This window comes from Sminthopsis crassicaudata, chromosome X (assembly GCF_048593235.1).
Source record: "Sminthopsis crassicaudata isolate SCR6 chromosome X, ASM4859323v1, whole genome shotgun sequence".
Taxonomy (NCBI): domain Eukaryota; kingdom Metazoa; phylum Chordata; class Mammalia; order Dasyuromorphia; family Dasyuridae; genus Sminthopsis; species Sminthopsis crassicaudata.
In genome coordinates, this window is record NC_133623.1 from 23,744,963 (window position 1) to 23,768,132 (window position 23,170).

A 23,170-nucleotide genomic window follows, 5' to 3' on the forward strand; every position below is an offset into this window, starting at 1 on the left:
CCTTGCTCCCCATTCTGTTGTTGTCAAGATTAGAGGCTCCGGAAATTAACTCTAAAAGATGCATTAGGGACTATCTGATCCTGCCTTCTCATTATTCAGATAAAGAAATTGAGGCTTAAAGATATTAGGTGCAAATGTGAGAGGCCTATTTTGAACCCAGAGCCAAATACAGCATTCTCTCATCCTGTCCTGCCTCTCTCACCTTAACAGCCTAAGAGTAGGCAGGTCAGATCTTGGAGGTTTCCAGCATCTCTTTGTGGGTTCTGGGGCTTTTGATGGCCACACTCTCACTTCTAGACCCTGTCCCTGCCCAGCACTCATTCAAAGGTGTGTGTGGCCTACCACTAGAATAACAAACCACTGTCCCATCTGCATTGTTATTCTCATTTTTCAGAAAAGGAAACTGAGGCCCAGAAAAGCTAACTGACTCCCTCAGGAGGGAGGGAGGGTTGGCAAACCTTGGCAAACGTGCATTCCAGGATAGAGCACGGCAGAGTCTAAGCAGTCTTTCAGCATTACAGACCCAGTGTGTCATCCTTCAACGAGGCCCCTCCAAGGGACCCTGGACAAATGATACATTTTCATTTCCTTTTCAAGAGATCCAGACGGGCTAGAAGTGAGATGAGGCTGGACACACAAAGCGAGGCGATGGCAATTCTGCTTGCCTGAGGATCTCTTTTCATCTTTGATTTCTCTCACCTTGAGGGAGGAAGTCAAGTGTGTTTGTATTTTCCAATTATCCAGCTCATTCACTTATGCCCCCTGGCTCCAGGGGCACTAGAAATGAACAACGTGGAGAAAATGCTCAGTAGCTAAGGCAAGCTGAAGAGACCATGCACACCTGGGGTCCAGACCTGCCCAAATGCATACAAGCTTTAGGACCCCTGAAAAGTCCCTAGATTTGTCCTCAGTTTCCTCATCTAGACTATGGTGTAACATACTTGCTGTGCCCTCTCACAGTGTAGTTGAGAGGAAAGACTTTTGCCAGACAAGTGGGAGTTAGTAACTTTGGTTCCTCCTAAGAAAGCGCCAAACGGTAGAGCTGTGAGGAAACTTCAAGATCATCCAAGACAAGTGTTTTTAACTTTGTACCCAGACAGTGCAGTGAAGCCTGGGGACCCCTTCTCAGAATGCCTAAAACGAAATACACAGAGGAAATCAATTATGTTGAAATAAAGTATTTTTCCCCATCCAAGTTCACAGATGCTCAAAAATCTAGCCATGGACTTTTGAGGGGTCTGCAGGTCCCAGACTAAGAACGCCAACCGAGTCTAAGAGACCTCCGGGCTGGCAGTAGCAAAGTCAAGGACAAAGTCAGGGAAACAGGGACCACTAAAGCTCACCCAAGTACTCATGGGATCTGAGTTTTAAAACCTGCTCTGCCACCAATTTAACTAGCTGGGTGACCTCTTACAGGGAAGATGAATGAAGCCCAGGGCTTGGCCAAAGGCCACACAGCTAATAAAGAGCAGAGTCCCATTAATGGATTATGGATCAATGGCTATTATGGTCCACAAAATTGACAACATGAAATTATTAGATATGATTTGGGCAATAACTATAGGAGAAGCGAAAAGCAAAAAGCAGATGGGCTGTGCAACTGGAAACCAGGGAGAGTATAGTCAATCATCGGAAAATGACAAAAAGTCCAGACTCCATTCCCATGCTTTTCCTCCCTGGTTCTGCCTTGTCACATGGCCTATCTATCCAGAGGCCACATCTGGGCACTTAGAGACAAAAGAAGTCTAGGCTGAATGTTTGGGATTTTTAAAACTGAAATTTTCTTTCCCCCAGTTTTAAAACACCATTTTCTCCCCTTCTTTCAGAGATTTTCTTTTTATCTTCTGAAATGATACATACAAAACTGAAGAGTATTTATCAAGGAAAAAATTTAACATTACATATAACTTCTAGAACAGCAGTCAAGCGAGGTAGCCCATGAAGACTTGGGGATGTAGGGGATATGGCTTTGAAAGATTGTGATAGATACAGCTATGAGGCCAAGAAAAGGGTTATACTGTTTCTTTGTGCAGATACCACAGACAGCAAAAATAAAGGGAAAAAAGTTATCCTGGAAATATCTTGATTCCATTTCTTAAGAGAGGCCAGCAGGAAGAAAACAAAAAGCAGAAGGGGAGGAGAGGAGGGAGGGGGGAGGGGGGAGACAAGAACAAAGATTTCACATAGCAGGATGTCCCCAGCATTAGCAACATGACTGACTAATCACAGAGAACATGGGTAATTAAAACATGGAGGCCCAAGGCTATTAGATAAATCCATAACCCATTTTTCCTTAGCTGTCCAAACACCATCCAACCAACCACTAATGACAAATCAATGACCCATTTTTCAGCAAATTGGGAGTAGTTTGGAGATGCAGAATCACCAATGCATGGGCCTTTCATTTGTCAACAAGTCTGTCCTAAAAAGAAATTAAATGAAAAAGCAAGACATTAGCTAAAAAGTACAAGGAAAAGTTTCAAGTTGGATTGTCACATAAACTTTGGACTGTTGCCTTCTCCATCTACTTTTTTGTTTCCCAGTATCTTCTACTGGGCATTTAACTATTTGCTTTCAGCAAGTGCTAATTGGACTCTCTACAAACTTCAGTCAGGCCACAGAATTTTGGAAATTAATTTTTTAAATATTCAGCACTCATGTAAATGATGAAAGGTATTGAAGGAAGAAATCAATGCACCAATGCAAATATATAAAGTTATTAAACTGCATTGCTAGAACCATATCCCCAAAATGTCATAAAAGGGAAATACTCAGATTCCCATTCAAAGTTCATATCAATATCTGCTCAATTTGTAAGAGCAAGAAACTGGAAACAACATATATGTCCAACAATTAGAGAATGACTGAATCAATTGTGGTCTAGTAATGGAATATGTTATTGCTGTTCTTTTTTTAAAAAGATAACTATGACATATAAAAATATGGAAAACTGTGAAATCAGCAGAATCAGAGCTGGAATTACACTCTCTACAGTTATATTCTATTAAAAAAAAAGAAAAGAGGGAAGGAGGGAGGAAGGGAAGGAGGGAGGGAGGGAGGGAGAGAGGGAGGGAGGAGGGAAGGAAGGAAGGAAGGAAGGAAGGAAGGAAGGAAGGAAGGAAGGAAGGAAGGAAGGAAGGAAGGAAGGAAGGAAGGAAGGAAGGAAGGAAGGAAGGAAGGAAGGAAGGGAGGGAGGGAGGGAGGGAGGGAGGGAGGGAGGGAGGGAGGGAGGGAGGGAGGGAGGGAGGAAGGAAGGAAGGAAGGAAGGGAGGGAGGGAGGGAAGGAGGGAGGGAAGGAAGGAAGGAAGGGAGGGAAGGAAGGGAGGGAGGAAGGAAGGAGGGAAGGAAGGGAGGGAGGAAAGAAGGAAGGAAGGAAGGAAGGGAGGGAGGAAGGAAGGAAGGAAGGGAGGGAGGGAGGGAGGGAAGGGAGGGAAGGAGAGAAGGAGGGAGGGGGGGAAGGAGGGAAGGAGGGAGGGAGGGAAGGAGGGTAGAAAGAAGGAAGAAGGAAGGAAGGAGGGAGGGAAGAAGGAGGGAAGGAGGGAGGGAGGAAGGGAGGGGAGAGGGAGGGAGGGAGAAAGAAAAGAAGGGAGGGGAGAAGGAGGGAAGGAAGAAGAAAAGGAGGGAGGGAGGGAAGGAAATGAGGGAGAGAGGGAGAAGAGAAAGGGAGGGAAGAAAGAACAAAGACAGAAGGTAGGATTTCTGACTGGCTTGAATGACGCAGAACAAAAGCTTCCTGTCCACTCCTTCACTCTTTGCCATTCTTTTGGTTTCCATGCCAGACTGGGAGTCACAAAGACATGAATTCCAAGCCCACTTCCTAAACCTGATTCATCCCTTTGTTCAAAGTTTCTCTATCAACATGTTATTGATTGAGATTGTTACTGTTTTTGTTACTATTATTCTGAAGAGACAGGAAAGGGGGATAGATAGAAGACAACATTCCATTCTTCCCTGTCTAGTCCCTAAGTCTTTGCCCTACATATCCTGCAGGCACTAATGGCCTTTTCACACTGCCAGGCCTACCCTAGCCAATTCCTACTTTACACTACAGCTTGAGTGCTGCCTCCTCCAGAAGTCTTCTTGGCTTAGCACAGCCCAGCCTCCAGCCCATCAAACAATTTGGTCGAGTCTTTTTTGCCTCCACAACCTTTACGTCCCAATACATCTAGTAGGATCAGAGGAGATGGACTGTGGTTTCTCTTCAAAGATATGCATTGTCCTCCTTGGGCTGCAGCATTGAAATAATGAGTCTGCCAAAGTTCTGGCAAGCCCCGGATCAGACTTAACACAGAAATGTATGGTTTAGCAACCTCAAGTTTGGTAGCTCCAGACTTAGAGTCAGGGAGGTCTGAGTTCGAATTCTACAGCAGAGTCTGACTAGCTGTGAGACCCTGGTCAAGTCATTTCAATTCCCAAAGCTTCAGCTTCCCCGTCTGTAAAATTAGAATGGTAACCATACATACAGTTGTTTATAAGGGTCAAATAATATAATGTACATTTTGTGCTTTGCAAACGTTGAGTGATAAGAAAATGTGAGCTATTATTACAAGAGAGGTGAACTGAGAGAGTTTTTAAAATACCAAAAGGGGTGTAATCATAGCTAAGCTATGGCATGTGGGATCCTGACAATGGGCAGTGAATTAAGCTCCAGGGTAAACAAAAGGGGAGAGGCTTGACCCATTTGGAAACTGTCTGAGATTTTCAATGACCTCAAGTCATTGTGGCAAAAGCCCAACCTATGAACATCGGTATTCTCCCAGGGATGCCTCTTGGCTGTGAACCATGGAAAACCACGGCCCTGGAAGAATAAGAACCAGGGATGAGACAAGGAGAAATGTAAAAGAGATGAACAGAGGGAGGCTGCATCACATTGCCATTGATGACTTGTGCGTCCAAACGAGGGAAAAGATATCTGAAAAATGGGTACTTAGCACAGGGGGAGGGCTGCCGGAACAGTAAGAGTCTATGAACAATATTCACACACATGTATTGTACTTAGACTATATTGTAACACATGTAAAATGTATGGTATTGCCTGTCGTCGGGGGGAGGGAATAGAGGGAGGGGGGGTAATTTGGAAAAATGAATACAAGGGATAATATTATAAAATATATATATATATAATAAAAAAAATTAAAAAAAAAAAAAAAAAAAAAAAAAGAGTCTATGAACAACAGACAGACCACATGCAGCCCTGGGGCATAGGAAATTTTACAAGACCAAGAAGAAGGTTGCCAGTGCCTTGGCTCAGTCATCTCTGGAGAGTTTGTGGGAGGACGTGAACAAGATCCACATGAGATAAAAAGTCATGGATTGGTAGCAATCTGCCCTGCTAGAGGGAGCATCCATACCATCAAAACCACAGACCCTTTATTAAGTATAGAACCAAAAAAATTAAATCAAAAGAGAAACCACATAACCATTAAAGTATCATATGAAGAGCTTATCTTCAGAAATAGCAATGAGGGTCCATGGTAATACAGACATAGAGAATAAAAATGAAAAGGAAGATTCACTATTCTGATGGCCCTTACATGTATCTATGTCAGATGAAATCCCAACTCATCCACGTTTTTATGTAGGAGTCCATCAGTTTGACGGCAGTATCGCCCAGGGCCTCCCATCAGCACAAAGGCAAGCAGGGTAAACCAAATTCAAAACTGCCCACTGAACTGCTGAGGCGAGGCCAGGATGGGGGCAGGAACCAGCAGGAGGCAGTAAAGTATTATGGGGTTCTGACCTTTATAATGTCAGTCGTGGGCCCCTCTCAGCAGTCTGGTGAAACCAATGGAGCATAAAGCCAAATTGTAAGATTAAAAAAGACACCAATGGTTAGTGAAAACAAAGACGGTTTTTCTTTTTTGTCATCCATGTTCATGGAACCCCTGAAATCTAGGAAGGTTAAGAACCTATGCTTACAGAGTCTAGCATGAGCAGTGCCCCTTTAAGGAGCCAGGTCACTAAGGCTGCTACCAAGCATTTATTAAGCACCTATCTTGGAGCCTACTGCGGCCTTTTTTCTCATTTAGTCAATGTCTGGCGCATTAGGACTCGAGGGCCACTGACTTGTCCTGTGTGGTTGGACCCAGTTACCATCCTGGTCTCCCATTCTGCATCACAGACAGTGAAGCCTCTCTCAGGCTCAGATGAGAGGATTCAGGAGAGTGGAAATGGAATCATCCAATTGTGCTAGAGAGCAGAAATAGAAAACCATAGAGTTATAAAAAGAGAGAGAAAGAGTGAGTTATAGTTTCACAGGTCAACACAACTCTGAATGAGCAAGTTTAGCAAGGACAAAGCAGGGAAAGACATTCAAAAACTCAGGTCACCTAAGCCAGTCTTCAAAATGAAAATAAGCTTCAATTCAACTAACAAAACTGGACAGATTTTTTTTTCTGTTTGCTGCCCTCTGGTGCTGCAAAAAGGAAATGCTCCATATACTTAAGGGAAAGCAATAACATCACACCTAAAATGGGGAAATTCTAAATAATGATATTTATGGGAGTAAGAAGATCATAGAAGCATGGAATTAGACCAAGAAGTGACCTTAGAGTCATTCAGTCCAACTCTCTCATATATAGAAGGGGAAAATGAGGCCCAGAAAGGAGTGATGGTGACTTAGCCAGGGCGACAGTAAGTGACATTCTTGCCATTACCCTGCATCATGCTGTTTCATTGCAGGTCCAACAAAGCAATCAGGTAGTTTTAGTAATGGCAGATAACAAGATCCCCAGCATCAGTCCTGGATGGCTCCTTCCCATGGGGCTCTGTTGGCTTCATCAGCATACTCGGACATCAAAGGGATTGTATATCTGTGTAGGTGTATGTGGGAAGTAGGGTTTTCATGGGGAATTACGGTCCAACTCTTAGTCAAGTGGGGCCCAGACCCAAAACTTCCTGATTGCTAGGTTGCCTTACAGACAAAACCACCTCCATCTCCTGTTTCCCCATCCACCAAGAATCACCTATCTTGCCCTCCTAACTTGGTTTTCATTCTTCTACCCATTGCTGCCAAATGTGAAACGAGCTCCTTAGGTCTTAGAAGAATTCAACTTTCAACTGTCTAATCTTATGCGTCCTTCAATGGATTTTTCATTATCTGCTGATATTCTGCCTGGACTCATTGCTCAAAAGTTTACATATTCCTATTCCTTTATACTCGCCACCAGTGATCAAAAACCTCTGGCCACTGGTACACAAACCCTATTCGCCATCCTCAATTCGATGCTGTCCCAGGCTCTACCTCAACCTTATACTGAAATGTGCCACTCTAGATCCACTATTTCCTTGTGCCCTCTGGAATTTTTATTCCATTATTAACAAACTTACTTGCATCTTAAACTGCTTTCTTTCTCTCCCCTTCACTTTTAGGTTTCAATGAGACAAGACTTCTTCCCTATTACATCCTTTCTCTCATACCTCTCAACTCTCTGACCATGGCACAGAAATTAGAGAAGTCCTTGCTCTCCATTGCCATTTCTTAAGTCTTTCCTGACCACTTTCACTAAGCAACCTCTCATCCTCCAAGATTCACTCTAGCCATATTTATCACCCAATCCAAATCTTGGTGGCTGTTATCATCAGTAAATTCCCAGTTAGTTCTCCTTATCTCCTCAATGAGTTCAGCGCCTGACTCAGCCTTTATCTCCTCTCCATTTCTTGCTCTCATACTATGAGACCTCGAGACCTCAATATACTCCCTCAAATACTGTAATGTCACAATTCTTCAATCTACTCAATTCCCATGACTCTTTCATTCCACTTTAGCTACACAAAGAAATAGCCAAACCTTTGGCTCTTGCCATCACCCACAAGTGTTCCGCTTCAATAATCTTGAATTCTGAAATCCCCTTATCTGATCTATTCCCTCTAACTCTCAGTTATTTGCAGGCCATCGCCCCTGACCAGGCTATACTCTCTTCCCTTCCCTATCCCTTTTTTTGGTATAGCAGGTCAACTCCCCACCATCCTCTCAATTTGGGTCACTTTCCCTGTTATGCCATTGTTGATAAGACCTTGACAAACCCCAGCCCTTACCCTCTGCCTCCTTTGCACTCAGAGCTGGAAGAAATCATGACACTATGTTGACTGGGCCTACAAACATATATTGTCTATTCTCTCCTCCTTTACTCTGAGTGTGGATCCATAGGTGTCCTTTTCCTGGCCTAAGGAACCTCCTCCATATGCACCCGGCTCTAATTCCCACTCATGCCTACGTTCTGTCTTCCCTTCAATCAGTTAGTCAATAAGCATTTATAAAGTTCTTACTATTAATGGGGTACTGTGATAAGCACATCTCCATCCACTTTAAATTAAGGCACTTTAAATGTTAGTGTCCAAAATAGAACTCATCTTTCTCTTCCCCCAACCCTCTCCACTTCTGAACTTCTCTATTAATGACAAGAGCATCACCATCCTCCCATTCACCCAGATTCCAAACTTGAACGCTAACCTTGTTCCAATCCCTATACCCAACCAAACCAAATCTTGTCATTTCTACCTTCGGAACACCTCTCATACATGTCTCCCCTCCACTCACACAACCACAACCCTCAGGCCCTCATCACCACTTCTCTGAAATATTCCAACTAAGCTTCCTTATGGAATGGAGTCTCTCTCCATTCGAGTCCTTCCCTGACTCTGCTATCAAAGTGATTTTCTTAAAGTGCAGGTCTAAGCATGGCACTCCCCCTTTCATCACTACCCCGTCACCTTCAAGAGCAAATATAAACTCCTCTGCTATTTAAAGCTCTTTCACAACTCTGCCAGCATACACCCTAAGTTCCAGTACCATTGGCCCATTTGCCCTCCCTCCCACAAAACCCTCCACTTCTCATTTCTGTGTTTTTATGCCAGCTGTCCCCCATGCCTGGAATGCTCTGCTCCTCATCTCGGCCTCTTAGAATTCTTGCTACCTTCAAGACTCAGATCACATTCCACTTCTTCTAAGAGACTTCCCCAGCCTTGGCATTTGCTAATGCCTTCCCCTTTTAGATTACCTTCCTCCATTCTGTATATGGGCCTATCCAGTATATATGCATAGCTATTTACATGTTGCCTCTCCCACTAGACTCTGAACTCCTGGACAGCAGGCACTGTGATGGGGGGGGGGGGGGTAAAGGGAGAGGTGGCCTCTCTTTGCATCCCCAACACTTAATAGTAGCAGCTTAATAAATGCTTGTTTACTGACTGACAAAAGGCATCACAAGGTACTCTGTGTATTATCTCATTTGATCTTGACCAGAGCCCCACAAGGTAGGGAGGCTGTTTTACAGAAGAGGAACTCAACAAGATTGACTCATCCAAGATCTTATAGATGTTTATTGACAGAGTTAGGACTAGAAGGGAAACCTCTGAGTTCCCACTTCACTATTTTATCCCAAACTAAGACCTCTTTGGGAAGAACTGAGTTACCACACTAAGGCAGGTCAGAGCCAGGAAACCAAGACCCAGGAAAGAGAGAGGTTTGGGGGAGACAGATTAAGAAAGACAAGAGCTCCTTGACACCCTAGCATCTTGTCTCCTGATCCAGGGCAGAATTCCCTCCTGGCATTTCTACTCATAGACTCAAAATTTCGGGAATTGGAAAGGACCTCCATGTCATCTGGTCTTACATATACTTTAACAGGAAACCTCTTATGACACTCCCAAAATTTTAACCTCCATTTGATATTCTCTAAAGAGGGGGAGCTTTATCACTTCTGAAGAAATCATTCCTGCAACTCATTTCTTTTTGATGTCTGCTATTATTTTAGCTCTCCAAAAAGTCCCTGGTACTAACTTAACCTAACCTTGGTTTATTAAACTTACTTAGGAGAATTCTTACTTAGATCTCAATTCAGAAATCCATCCCTGAAAATGAATTGTCTTAATCATCTATACATGTTGTCCCCACCTCCAGGACACTACCAACTGCTTCCCTGGATAACCAAGAGCACAAGGGAATTGTTTAGATTACCAAGACAAATAACCACAACTGTTAAACTTTGTATGTTGTCTTCCTACGTTAGAATATAAGCTCCCGGAGGGCAAGAAATGGTTTTCTGCTTGTATTTGTATTCCCTATTGATATGACTTAAATCAGTCACTTTAATTTTAAATAAGATAGTCCCGGCTTGAGGGATTCATAGGGTGCCCTCCCTTCCAAAAAGAAAAATTCATGAGCTTTGTGACAAAGAAAGATCTGGAAATAATATGGGTGTGGGTGGGTGTCTCTCTCTCTCTCTTTCTGTCTCTCTGTCTCTGTCTCTGTCTCTCTCTCTGTGTCTCTGTCTCTCTGTCTCTCTCTCTGTCTCTCTCTCTCTCTCTCTCTCTCTCTCTCTCTCTCTCTCTCACACACACACACACACACACACACACACACACACACACACACACACCCAAAATAGTGTCAAACTCTTAAGACCACTCCAGGTCATGGTCCCTCGACTTGTAACCACAGTCTTCCAAGAGGGAAGAGCTCAAAAGGTATGGGTAAGGATGCAGACTTTGGGACAGACACAGATTCTGTAATGCTGGAGAAACTGAGGAAAGATAGAGATTAGAGAGTTTTTAATATTTTATTTGGATTTCTGGGAGGGAGAGATTGTGCTGGGGGCATGTTGCCCCCAGGGCTGATGTCCAAAGCATCCAGCAACCAATGTGAGTTCTCAATGACATATGGCTCAACTACAGGGGTAGACCTGGACAGGGTCTGAGTCAGAGCACTGAGAGCTGGGAACCGACTATCAATCCAGTTATGACAGTGTGGGGGGAGGCACTGGACATTCTGGTAAGTTGGGATAAAGAAGAACAATGACAGGATGGGGGTAGGACCATAAATTCTAACTGAGAGTTAAAGATGTGTCCAGCTTAGAGCCAGGAAGTCTAGACTCCCCCTTATCTTGAGTTTACATATTGACAATTTATAACCTCTCAGTTAATATCAGTCTTAATGAATCAGAGGGGGGGCTTGCAACTAAAGAAACTGAGGCTAAGACCAATTATGGAAACTGAGTCAGAACAATTAGGGAAACTGAGTCAAGACAATAAAAGGGAGCTGTGGCACTATAATTCCTCATTTCTTGAGCCTAATACTTCTGAAAACTCACAAAACAGCCTAATGCATGCTACTCCACTAAGGACACACATAAAGGTGTGCTAGTAGATTTTTAACAACTGATTCTCTAAAAAAAAAAAAAAAAAAAAAAAAAACCTACTTTCAACACACTTTTAAATTTAGTCTTCATTAGTGATATTTTTTTCCTCATTTTCTTAAGCCTAATCAGCAAAACAATAAATCAAGCCCGGAAGTGTAAATGCTCACTCTGAAAAATGGAACAATAATTAGTTCTTGCTAGCTGGTTTGAGCTGGCTCCAACCACCCTTTGCAACCAATTAAGGGAATGCAAAAAACAACATAGAGGGAAAGCCTGGACTATTCTAAGAGCCTTCCAGAGGATCTCCCTGCCTCTAGTCCCTCCTTCCTCCAATCCTTCCTTCACAAGTTGCCAAAATCACCTTCCTAATGAAGAGGTCTGATCCTGCATAAAAATGTTCAGTGGCTTCCTACTGCCAATATGACAAGATATAATAGTTTAGCCTGGTATTTAAGACCTTTTCTGCCTGGGTGCATATCCGACCCCTCCCCTGGTCCTACATTCTCTCCTTGTCAGAATCTTTCTAATCTTTCAAGGATCAACACAAGTACTATCTCCTCCATGAATTTTCTCTCCAATCAAATTCCCTCTCCCCTCCCCTATCCCATCCCAGGGTGCAGAGGTCCTCTGAATCCTCAAATTTTCTTAGCTCTCTCCTTGAGTCCCATCATACTCTAACTCATTTTACACTTATTTGGGTTCTGGTATTCCCCCAAAGGAATTCTAAGGTCCTCTCCAGTTGAGTTCAAAAGACGGGATGATCACTGTGGGCTAGAGAAGTTTGGGGATGACTGCAATTGGATCTGAAATAAGAGGATATGGCTTCAAATCCTGCCCCTGACACTTACTACCTATGAAGGTACCTCACATCCTAATCTACAACATGAAGAGTTTGGACTTAATGACCTCTGAAATATTCCAGCTCTAGATCTAAGAAGCTAGCTAAATTCATGACTTATGATCCCCAAGAACAAAAAGAAAAGGAGCTATTTTGTTTCTTGTTCCATTTCGGAACCTTATTTCAATTCAGTTTCTAGATGATGTTGTCCAATCCCCTGTGATAAAGCCTTCTTCCTGGCCTCACCTTCCTTTCAACTTCCTTTCCTGTATCACGGTCTGATCCAGCTCCTACTCATCCAACCTGCAAAGACAATCAGTCAGCCGCTGATGCTTCTTCCTACTAAGGAGAAAAGATCCAGCACAGCCTTTACTTCCTCTTTTCCCAGCTGAATAAAACCACTCCCTAACCCTCAGCAAAGTTGTAAGACCCATTAATCAGACTCCAATGTTCCAGGACCACGTATCAGCACAGTGCTCCTACAAAGTGCAAGGTCTAAACTTCACAACATATAACAAGATGGGCCTCGGATGGATAAATGATTTATACCTAAAGGGTGACATCATAAACAAATTAGAGAAAAAAGGAAGGATATTTCTGTCAGATTTATGGCTAAGGGAAGAATTCATGACCAAACAAGAGATAAAGAGGTAACAGAGGAGAGAAAGTAGAACCTTTTGATCACACAAAATTTTAAAGTTTTTGAACAAACAAATCCAATGTAACTGATTAGAAGGGAAGCAGCTAACCTGGGAGTGGGGGAAATCTTTGCAGGATGTTTCTGTGATAAAAGTCTTATATCTAAAAATTAAAAAGAACACTAATCAAACTGGCAAAGTTGACCCAAAAAAGGCAAAAAGCAACAAATGTTGGAAGTACTGTGGGACAACAAGCACATTAGTGCAATGCTGGTGAACCAGCGAATTGGACTAGCCATTCTGGAAAATAATTTGGACCAATGCCCCAAAATTCAAGGTGTACATACCTTTTGACTCAATGATACCACTACTAGGATCATACACAAAGAAATCAAAGTTAAAGGAAAAAGACCATATGAACAATATTTATAGCAGCTCTTGCTGTAGTGGCAAAGAACCAGAAACTACTGTCATTGGAGAATGTATACAATACGATTGTACTATAAGAAATGGCAAAGAGACAGTTTCAGACAAACCTGGAAAACCTTATATGAACCAATACAGAGTCAAGTGAGCAGTACCAGAAGAAAAATGTACCTCACAACAATAACACTAGGAAAATGAACAATTCTGAAACACTTAAATACGATCACTGCAACACCCAACCATGATTCCAGAGATCCAGTGAGGTGACATGTTACCCAGCTCCTGACGAAGAGGTAATAGATTTAAGATGCGGAATGAGACAAAGATTTTTATACGTAGCCAATGTGGGCACTTGCCTTGCTTGATTATGCATATTTGTTACAAGAATTGTTTTTTCTTTTTTTCCAGAGGAAAGATAGGAAGAGGGAGAAAACAATAAATCTATGATAATTGAAAAAAGTAAATTTTGAAAAAACCAAAAAGCATGGCTTCTATTTGTCTATTGTCTTTAAAAGAGAATAAAGTTAAAAGAATTGAAATAAATTTAAAGAAGAGAAAGCTAAAGAGTAAAGGTACTGTTGTATTTAAGCATCTGAAGATAGTTATGAATGGAACAAGAGGAAAGAACTTAAATGAAAACAAGAGATTTTGATATTTAAAGGTGTTCACACTAACTCCAGCCTTCATTTCCATTCCTATTTCATATTCTTCCCTGTCAGGCCCTCTATGCTCAACCAAAGTAGCTGATTTACTATTCTCTATGCCAGTGCTCCGCAAACTTTTTAAATAGGGGGACAGTTCACTGTCCCTCAGACTGTGGGAGGGCCGGACTATAGTAAAAACAAAAACTTACACTCTGTCTCTGCCCCTCGGCCCATTTGCCATAACCCGGCAGGCCGAATAAACGTCCTCAGTGGGCCGCATCTGGCCCGCGGGCCGTAGTTTGAGAACCCCTGCCCTATGCACTACATGACATCTCCCATCTCCACTCTTTTGTATAGCTGTCCGCCAGCCCCTAGTATGCTCTCCCTCCCCAATGCTCCCCTTGGAATCCCACTCCCTTTCAGGGTTCAGTCGAGTTGCCACCTCCTACATAAGATTTTTTCTGATCCCCTAAGTTGTCGGTGCCCTCCAAAAAGTTACAATGTATTAACTTCGAATATATCGTACATGAATTTATCTATGTAAAGTTGTATCCTACCCAGTAGAACTATTATGTAAACTAATTGAAAGCAAGGCCTTTTCATTCTGGTGTTTGTACCCCAGCCCTTAGCATAGTTGCTTTTGTCATTGTTGTTCACCCTTCATTTTTGAAGAGGATCAATGACATCACAATGTGACGTCTTAACTTGCATGTGAATTGGAGGCAGAGCACAAAGCCATCTCCTAAGTGATGGAAGTCCAGTGGCAGACAAAAGTCAAGACCAGCCACTGGGGATGGCCTAGCACGAGGTGGGTAATCTTTGTGCCTTCAATGTCTGACCAAGCTTTAGGCACCCCACAGTGTCTGCTTTAGCCACCTGTATAGCCACTGTTTTTATCCACCCATTCTGCCAGAGGAAGTCTACCCATGCTTTGGGTAGATAATCCCCCTTCTTAGCACAGTACCAGCATATGGTAGGCACTTAATAAATTTTTTGGTTAAAGCAAACACTGAAATGAAGGACTACAAGAAATTGTACAGTATTTCTCTTATTGGATTTATTTATAAATGCATGGATGAGTGAAAAATTATTTATTAAGTGCCTACTATATCAGTATGCTGAGTACAAAGGATATAAATAGAAAAAAGAGCCAGTCCTTGCTTACGAGGAGTTCCCATCCTAATAGGAAGCAACACATATTGGAGACTCCAGCTGTCAGTCAGCTGGAGGGGCCCAATGGTCCTTAGGGAGCAATGAGCAGCCAGATGGTAATGGAGTTTCTTTAATGTCATTTCACTGATAAAAAAAATCCCTTGTATTACTGAGTCCTTTGGCAGGTCCAAAGACTTTGGTGTCAAAGACTTTCTTTTTTGGGTCTTGAGGAGCTCAGTCTTAACTACTTATGCCTTTGAGAGTTTGCTACCTCCTGTCTGCTATGTGTTCAGGGCTTTATTTCTTGGAGCTTCCTTATGAAAGGGAAAGGTCAAAGTGCTGTTTGGCTCATGGGACCTTGTAGATGTGCCCTAAGACTGAGCTTTGCTAATCCTGGGCCTTAGTTCAGCAGCAGCAGGGTGGTTCTGGATGACAGGGCAGCCTGGGCAGGATCAGTGGCAGAGAAGTCAGCCTGGGAAAGAGGAAGTAGATGCATAAGATCATTTTCACTTCCTTCTTGGCTTCAAGGATTTGTGATTATATTATATTGGTAGAGAAGACGGCAATTAGAAGATCATGGATTTAGAGCTGAGAGGAGCCTCAGATGTTATCTAGCCCAGGGATGTCAAATTCAAATAGAAAAGGATTCCAGTGGGCCACATAATGACTTAGAAAAAACACATATTAAGACTATCTATATTGGGTTCTATCTTTATTTATTTTGTTAAACATTTTCCAATTATATTTTCATCTGAGGCATAAGTTTATTATCTCTGAGCTAGGACATTCCACTCGATTTTGAAAGGAAAAGGAGATGGAGGCTTGGAGAGGGGAAGGGCTTCAGCCAAGGTCACACAGGATTCCATCCCCCATCCTTTGCCTCCTGATTCCCAACTCTAATCTTCCCGACTCTTTCCATGGCTCTACCCTTACATGCCTTCCATACCCTCTCTGACAGTCTTTGGGAGATGATGTATGTAGCCAGACACTCTATCCCCTGCTGGGTGGCCTTCAGTGTCAACACTCTGTGCATTTAACTAGCACATCACCCAATCTGCCTCTGGGCTCATATTCATCCATTTTCCAGCTCCACAGGATCTGTCAGAGCCTACGTGCCATGGGCACACCCCATGAGGGGTGCCCAACTATGAGGTGGCATCAGAGGAGGAGAAGAGCAAAGGCCCATATTTAAAGAAAGAACTGAAAAACATCAGCTTTCTTGATAGCTCTGAGGTCACTGAGCTGAGGTCAAACACTGATAGTGACTTTTAGTGTTGGAATTGAATTCTGCTGGCACATATTTCTTTTATTCATTAATACTGTACTGATGAATTCTACTTATTTAAATGAAGAGCTCAACTGTTTGTATTACATAAACGTACCCCCTGCAACTTGTTGTTGTTTGTGTGGCGACATGGAATCCTGACGAGGTCATTGGCTTCAGTTCCCAGCCCTCAGGCCAAAGCCAAGTGCCAGAGGGCAACAAAAGAAGTGACATGTGTCAGGTAAGTCAAATGATCATCTGAACCACCACCTCCCTCACACCTGGATGGAGACAGCTTCTGTATCTTCTCAGTCTCTTCTGCCACATCATTCAAGCCTGCTAATGGCAGATGTCCCCCAAGGCTCTCTCCTGGGCCCTCTTCTGTTCTCCCATTGTATCTGGTGATCTCCTCAGCTCCCATGGATTGAATTATCATCTCTTTACAGGTGCTTTCCAGATCTCTTTATCTAGTCCTAACCTCTCTCCTGACCTCTGATCTCACATCTTCAGCTGCCAATTAAACATCTCCTTGAAAAGCCCATATTGTTATTATTGTCCAGTTGTTTTCAGTCGTGTCCGATTCTTTTTGTGACCCTACTTGGGGTTTTCTTGGCAGAGATATTAACTGGAGTGGATTTTCATTTCTTTTTCCAACTCATTTTACAGATGAGGAAACTGAGGCATAAATGGTTAAGTGAATTGTCCAGGGTCACACAGCTAGTACACGTCTGAGGTCAAATTTGAACTTAGTAGGATGTGTCTTCCTGACTCCAGGCCTGGCACTCTGGCAGCTGTATCACCTAGTTGTCCTACCAGTGCCTGCCTAGCACATAGTGATTAATAAAAGCTTGATTTGATTCTCTAGGCATATTGCTTCATCTGTGAAAAGAGGAATTCTGACTAGCTGGTCTCTAAAATCCCTTTTGGCTCTAGAAATTGTAGATTATTATAGTAAATATGATAGGAAGAATGTTGTCAGTCACTGGGAGTAGCTAATTTTCAGAACCCAAACTCTGAGCCTGGTTTGGCCTCTTTATAATGAATTTATTAGGCAAGGCAGTACATTATACTTGTTGGTGTTTGGATCTCATCTCCCAGTAGACTGTAAGTTCTATGACAGGAGAAGCTAGGTCCTGTCTAAACTCTGTGTAACTGGGGGGTTTAAGGCTAGGGCATTTGCATAAGACTTTCCCTACTGATGGAAAGGGTGAAAAGAGTTAGCAACTAATTGTCATAAGAGTTTAGGAGGAAAGAGACTTTCTTCTTTTTTTTTTCTTGCTCCAAAAGAGGATACACATTCCAGACCCTCTGGGTGAATTTAAAAAGAAAAAGAACAGACTTTGGAAACAGACTAGTAGCAGAAAGCCATCTTCCCAGGTGTGTTGGTAAATGTTTATCAAATGGCTCTCAGAAAAGCAGGCCATACTTTTAAGTTGGATCAGCCCTGTGAACATTTTCTCCCTCACTTTAAGCCTAGACAACCAACAAAACAATAAATCAAGCCCTGCTTTATAGCAATTGGCAAATTGGTAAATGCTCTCCTGGATAATTTAACGATTGGCTCTTGTGAGCCGGTATAAGCTGGCACCAGCACATCCTTACATCTCCCATAATGTATCCAATTTCCATAATCTGTTTTCTTCCTTTGTGAATTCTCCCCCCACAGTCTTCAGTAGTGGGATCTCTTTCCTTCATCTCCAAGAGAGATGGCATTAGTCTGGCCACATCTTAACTGTCACGAAGCTGACTGGAGCGGCTCGATGGCCTTCTTGGCTCTAGGAACCGATGCTTGGCCTTGGCACTTGAAGCAACGTCACACACATCCACGACTATTCCTTTGAAATCTAATGGAACAAAATGCATTGAAAGGGTTGGGAAGGTTACAAAGGATGAAGTGGAGGCCTCTGGGTCTAGCATCAAGTGCTTTACAAACCTTACCCTTTGAGGTATTACATACACCACAGATGAGGCTCAGAGTGAGAGTAGGACTTGCTCACTATTCCAGTGTCAGAAATGGAATACAAACTCAGTTTGTCTTCAATGACTTCAGCACAATCTAACCATCATCTCCCTGTGCAAGTATTAGAGGGATGAAGAATGAACGAATGACTAAACACTTACTATGTGTTAAACACTGTGCTAAATGCTGGAGACACAAGTACTAGTAGCAGACGGTCCTTGTCTTCGAGGTACTTAGTGGGAACACAACACACAAAGAGGAGTGATACCCAGGAAGAGACAGTTTGGTCAGACAATCACAAGAATGGCCAGTGGGACCACAGGAGCAGATTTACACATAGGATCCAAGAATAATAGCAGAATGGTTTGGTCATGGTTCAGAGTTTAAGATCTGGGTTTGAGTGAACCAGGAAGGAGGCAAGTTTCTCAAAAACTTGGTAGCTGACATGGCTATATCAAGAGACAGGAAGATCACGCCCTCTTTACTATTTATCAAGTCATGCCCCTTCCATTTTAATATTTATATACATACGCATACTACCCAAGCTAGCAACCACCCCCCTTCTTCCATAACTACCACAAGTTCTTCATCTTTTACCCAAGTCAAAAATTATCCATACAAGGTTGCCCAAGATATTACAACATGACAAAGACATCTTTGCAACACATTCAAGAATCTTGCCATGCTGATTGAGAAATAGCTGACTAGGAGACTTCCCCTTTGCCAGGCTCCCTCTCCACTTCAGAGTCTCATCATCCTGATCTAATTCCACTCTGGAGGCTTCACTAGCAATCATATGATCTCCCTTCCATCTGATTCTGAGGAGTTGCCCTCCTTCAAGGGAGGATCTAGCAGAATACTTTCCCAAAACTCATGAGCTCATCTCAACCTGGAGGGAGGAGAGAGCAGCTGGTTAGTAAGGATTCATGGTTAGTCCCAGCCTATGATTAGTGTTTCCTGGGCCAGGTATTTGTGGGTGATAATTTGGGAGATGCCAGACTCTGCTCTTTTTGCAGTTACCTGAGCCCTAAGTCTCCCAGACTGACTTTTAGACACTTAGAAAGTTCTTCCTTTCATTTAGCAGAAACCTGTGGCTTCCTAGGTCTCCCCTTCCCAGAATAAATCTACTCCCTTCCCCATGGAACTTAGGTTTGTGGGCAAGAGAAAACATCCAATAGATGTTCTTTCCACCTGGTACAGACAGCTACTCAGTCATACCTTCTTTTCCTCTACAACCGCTGTCCTTCTTAAGGTTTGGGAATATCATCTACAATCATGGATGCCTTCAAAGATGTCTTCTGTCACATGAAAATTCTTCATGTACTTAAAGGCAACTCATAAGGGAACTAGTCAATTCCAGAAGTCTCCTGAAAAAAATTATACCCTCTGACCTTTTAGCATTCCCAGCAGGGCCAGAACCAATCATTCCGGAGCCTGTAGCAGTCAAGAAGTATGCTGCAGGGTAAGAAACAAAATCTAAATTTTAAGAGAAGGGGGAGGGAAGAGACCCTGAACGTCAAGACAATGGTTTGGGAGGGTTAGAGTGGGGAACAATAGTACAGTTAATAGTTTCCTATTTAAACTATTATTACTAATTCCTATTTAATTCCTAATTCTTAATTAAACGAATTAACCAGGGTTTCAAGCTTGTTTGTTTCTACCTGCTGAAGGAGTTCAAGAGCTGTCAATACTCTCTAAATTTCAGCACCTTGGGCAATACTCCATCATCCCACCTTAGTTATGACTCTGATTCCCAGACTAGCCTGAGTATTCATTTCCATTTATTAGTCACACATATTTCCCCCCAATCATTTAAGGAAGTAAAAAGAAGAAGTGTATCAACATTCTATAGAGCTGCATACTTATCTGCCTTAAAAAAAAAAGAAAGAAAGAAAAAGGAAAGAAACAGGATAACATTTCAAAAGTTACCACAGCAATGATTCAGTAGAAACAAAGCTAAGGTGTACATTCTCCTAGCTTGATTACGTCACATCCATCAAGACCAGGTTTCTATATACATTCTTCAATAGGATACAAAACTTGTAGTTTTGCTGGCAAAGGGAACTCCTGGATGTGTAAAGTTCCTCCCTTATGACAGAGTAGCACCTTCTAGATAACTTGCAATCTTAGAAAGTTGCCTACATCAGAGTTTCTCAAACTTTTCCCACTCTTGACCCCTTTTCACTTGAGAAATTGTATGTGATCCTGAATGCAGAGGCATATAAAATAGGTATACAAATCAAACAATAACTGACAATGAATCATAAAGTAATTTATTTTAAAACAGTTCTTGAGAATACATATAATTTGACCATTTATTAAAGATGAAAGCAAATTTGCATACTGAGATGGATATGCTTATTTCTTATTTTTACATAGAGAATTAAATCTTGGTGGAGTATTTGATACCTTTTATTGTTGTCAAATTTTTTGCAAACCCTAGATTCAGTCACATGATATCATGGGGGAATGTGTTTGATTCATATACCTATTTTATATACCTGTGGGAGGGGGGGCAAGTAAAATTTCCAGTGTGGAGAGGGGTCAAGGGTAGAAAAAGTTTAAGAGGCCCTGGTCTAGTTCACTGAGGTTAAATGACAATAAGTCAGAGTCAGGCCTGCCCACCTCCACAACCTGTCCTCTGTCCATTATGTTACATGGCACAGGGAAAACAGCTCTGGGCTTTGGAAATCCTGAATTCAAATCTCCCCTCCAACACTTAATGGATAAGTCATTTCATCTCAGACTTCGTTTTTTCTCCAAAATGGATATAAGAGCATTTGTGAGACTCAAATGAGAAATGATTTGTTGTATACATTTTTCAATATCCAACTAAAGCATTTCCATTGTGTCTGCAGCAACCATATCATAATAAACTCTTTGGAGGTATTTAATAATGACATTTGGAAAAGTTCTCAAAGATCCCAGAATGTACTATGCTAAGCAGAGGCCCAGGCCACCTCTAATGATCTCATCTGTTAGACCGTTGGAGAGTAGATGTCCCTATGGGTCTCCCACCTTCTTCATGTATCCTGCTTTGTTCCCAGGATTATCATGAAAAGGCCCAGAGAATGATTTTGAATGTGCACATCAGAGAAATGGGTCTTCTATGAAGGAGGGAGGGGTAGACAGGCTCTGTAATACCAAAAGAAATGGCCGCTGTAATGGCATGATAGAGCCACTGATTCATGGGAATCTTGGTACAATTCAACCCCTATTTAATAATTAAGTGCTTGATTATTATCCATAATAATAATAATAGCTATATGTGTTCGGTGCTAGGAATACAAAGGCAAAGTGGATCTTCTGTGAGATAGGATACATTACCCAAGGAAGCAAACACAATGTAAATAGAAAGAATTACAAAGTAATTTTAAGAAGGAAGTTAGGAAACAAACATTTACTAAGCACCTACTATACACCACACACTATGCTAAGCCCCCTTTTACCTTTCCATTAGGACAGGGAGAACTGAGTCAGAAAAGAAGCCTTGAAATACCATTGAGTTTCATAAAACTCAATCAGGTGCCTTATCTCAATCCTTGCTGGGATAATCCCCCCTCCTTTTGAGTATTTTGAGTATTGTCCCTCACCTGTGGCTGTCTCTGGTCCTTGACCTTCTCTTCTCCACCCTTATCCTATCAGGACAAGTTTTGATCCTTTCCTGGAAGTATGGCTTGTTTGCTTACCCAGAGTCCTCACCCCTCTTAACTGCCTTTGTTTCTCCTATAAAATTGTATACTCGGGTTATTCTATTTGCAAACCCTAATTAGCTATCAAAGTTCCCTGCTTCACTCCTTCAGTGTCAAATGATTTTTAAACATGAGCTCCATTTGGTTGGCTAGCCTAAAAAAAAGTCTCTACATTAAAAAGATAAAAAACTAATCTCTGGCTTGCCTCAGTTTCTCTGGCATTACAGCACCACCTCTTTCTCTATGAGAATGTGTTAAGAAGTGAGGTGAATGGGGGGGGGTGGGTAGCCAGCTGCCCAGTTTGACTTGGCCCCTGAGTACACACCCAATGAATTGTCTAATTTGACATGTTAGTGACTGTGCTCTGCTACATGATCTTACTTTTAATTTTCATTTAAGAAATATATGGATTTGAGCTATGTGGATTGCTTTGAAATTGAATCCCAGCTTTGAGCCATTTACCTTTTGGTTATTCTATTTCTTACTTATATTACCCCTTCCTTCCTAGTAACCCTGAATTCGCCAATAGTTATCTTCTAAAGAGGAAAAAAATAGGGACTCTTTCTAGAAAACAATGCATATAAGGGCATCATCTTGCCTTGAAGTCCCAACACAAGGCAAATATCCCAAAACATTTGAAGTCCCAAAAAAATATCCTGGAATTTTTATGGCCACCAACAAATGTGACTCTGATCCAGATCAGGAGGGGAAGGCCAAAGAGCTCTTTTCCTCTCCAAATAACTTCAGGAAAGTATTGTTCTTGATATCAAAGACCCCTGGGGGCAAGCTTGTCCATAAGCCCAATACAAAGGTCTAGATGCACCACAAGCCAAGCTTGCACTTTCCCAGGCCAACCATTTCCCAACACTTGAGCCTTGGGCCTGTCCACCAGATTGTCATTGGGCCAATGCAGATCTAAGGGTAGAGCTACCCTATGGGGCGCTAGGATAGGATTCTCAGTCAGTCTTAGGTATGAATCTCATCTCTAATGTTTTGTGACCCAATTTACTGCACATCCTTGGGCAAGTGCTTCAGTTTCTTCATCGATCAAATGAAGCCCAGGCAGTCTCTGAGATCTCTTCCAGCTCTAGATCTTTGGTTGTTATGGTTCTTCTGTGTGTTAAATGCAATATGAGGGTGAGTAAAGGACACCAAAGAAGGATAATGGAGGCTTAGAGGTACAGTAAAAATCATACAGGCTCTGGACTCAGATCTCAGGTTCAAATCCTACTCTGATGCTTATTACTCATACAAGATTGGTCAAGTCACTTAACTCCCAGTTTTTTTTTTTTGTTGTTGTTGTTGTTGTTGTTGCTGTTTTGGTTTTTTGCTGAGGCAATTGGGGTCAAGTGACCTGACCAGGGACACACAGCTAGGAAGTATCAAATGTCTGAGACCAGATTTGAACTCAGGTCCTC

The 23,170-nt window shown here is 42.2% G+C and overlaps 1 protein-coding gene across 2 annotated transcripts in view; it reads right to left on the bottom strand.

Annotated features, from left to right (window-relative positions):
- Nucleotides 1–23,170, bottom strand: part of LOC141548413 (sodium/hydrogen exchanger 2-like) — a 132,313-nt gene that overhangs the window by 90,080 nt on the left and 19,063 nt on the right. The gene's annotated exons all lie outside the window — the stretch shown is intronic.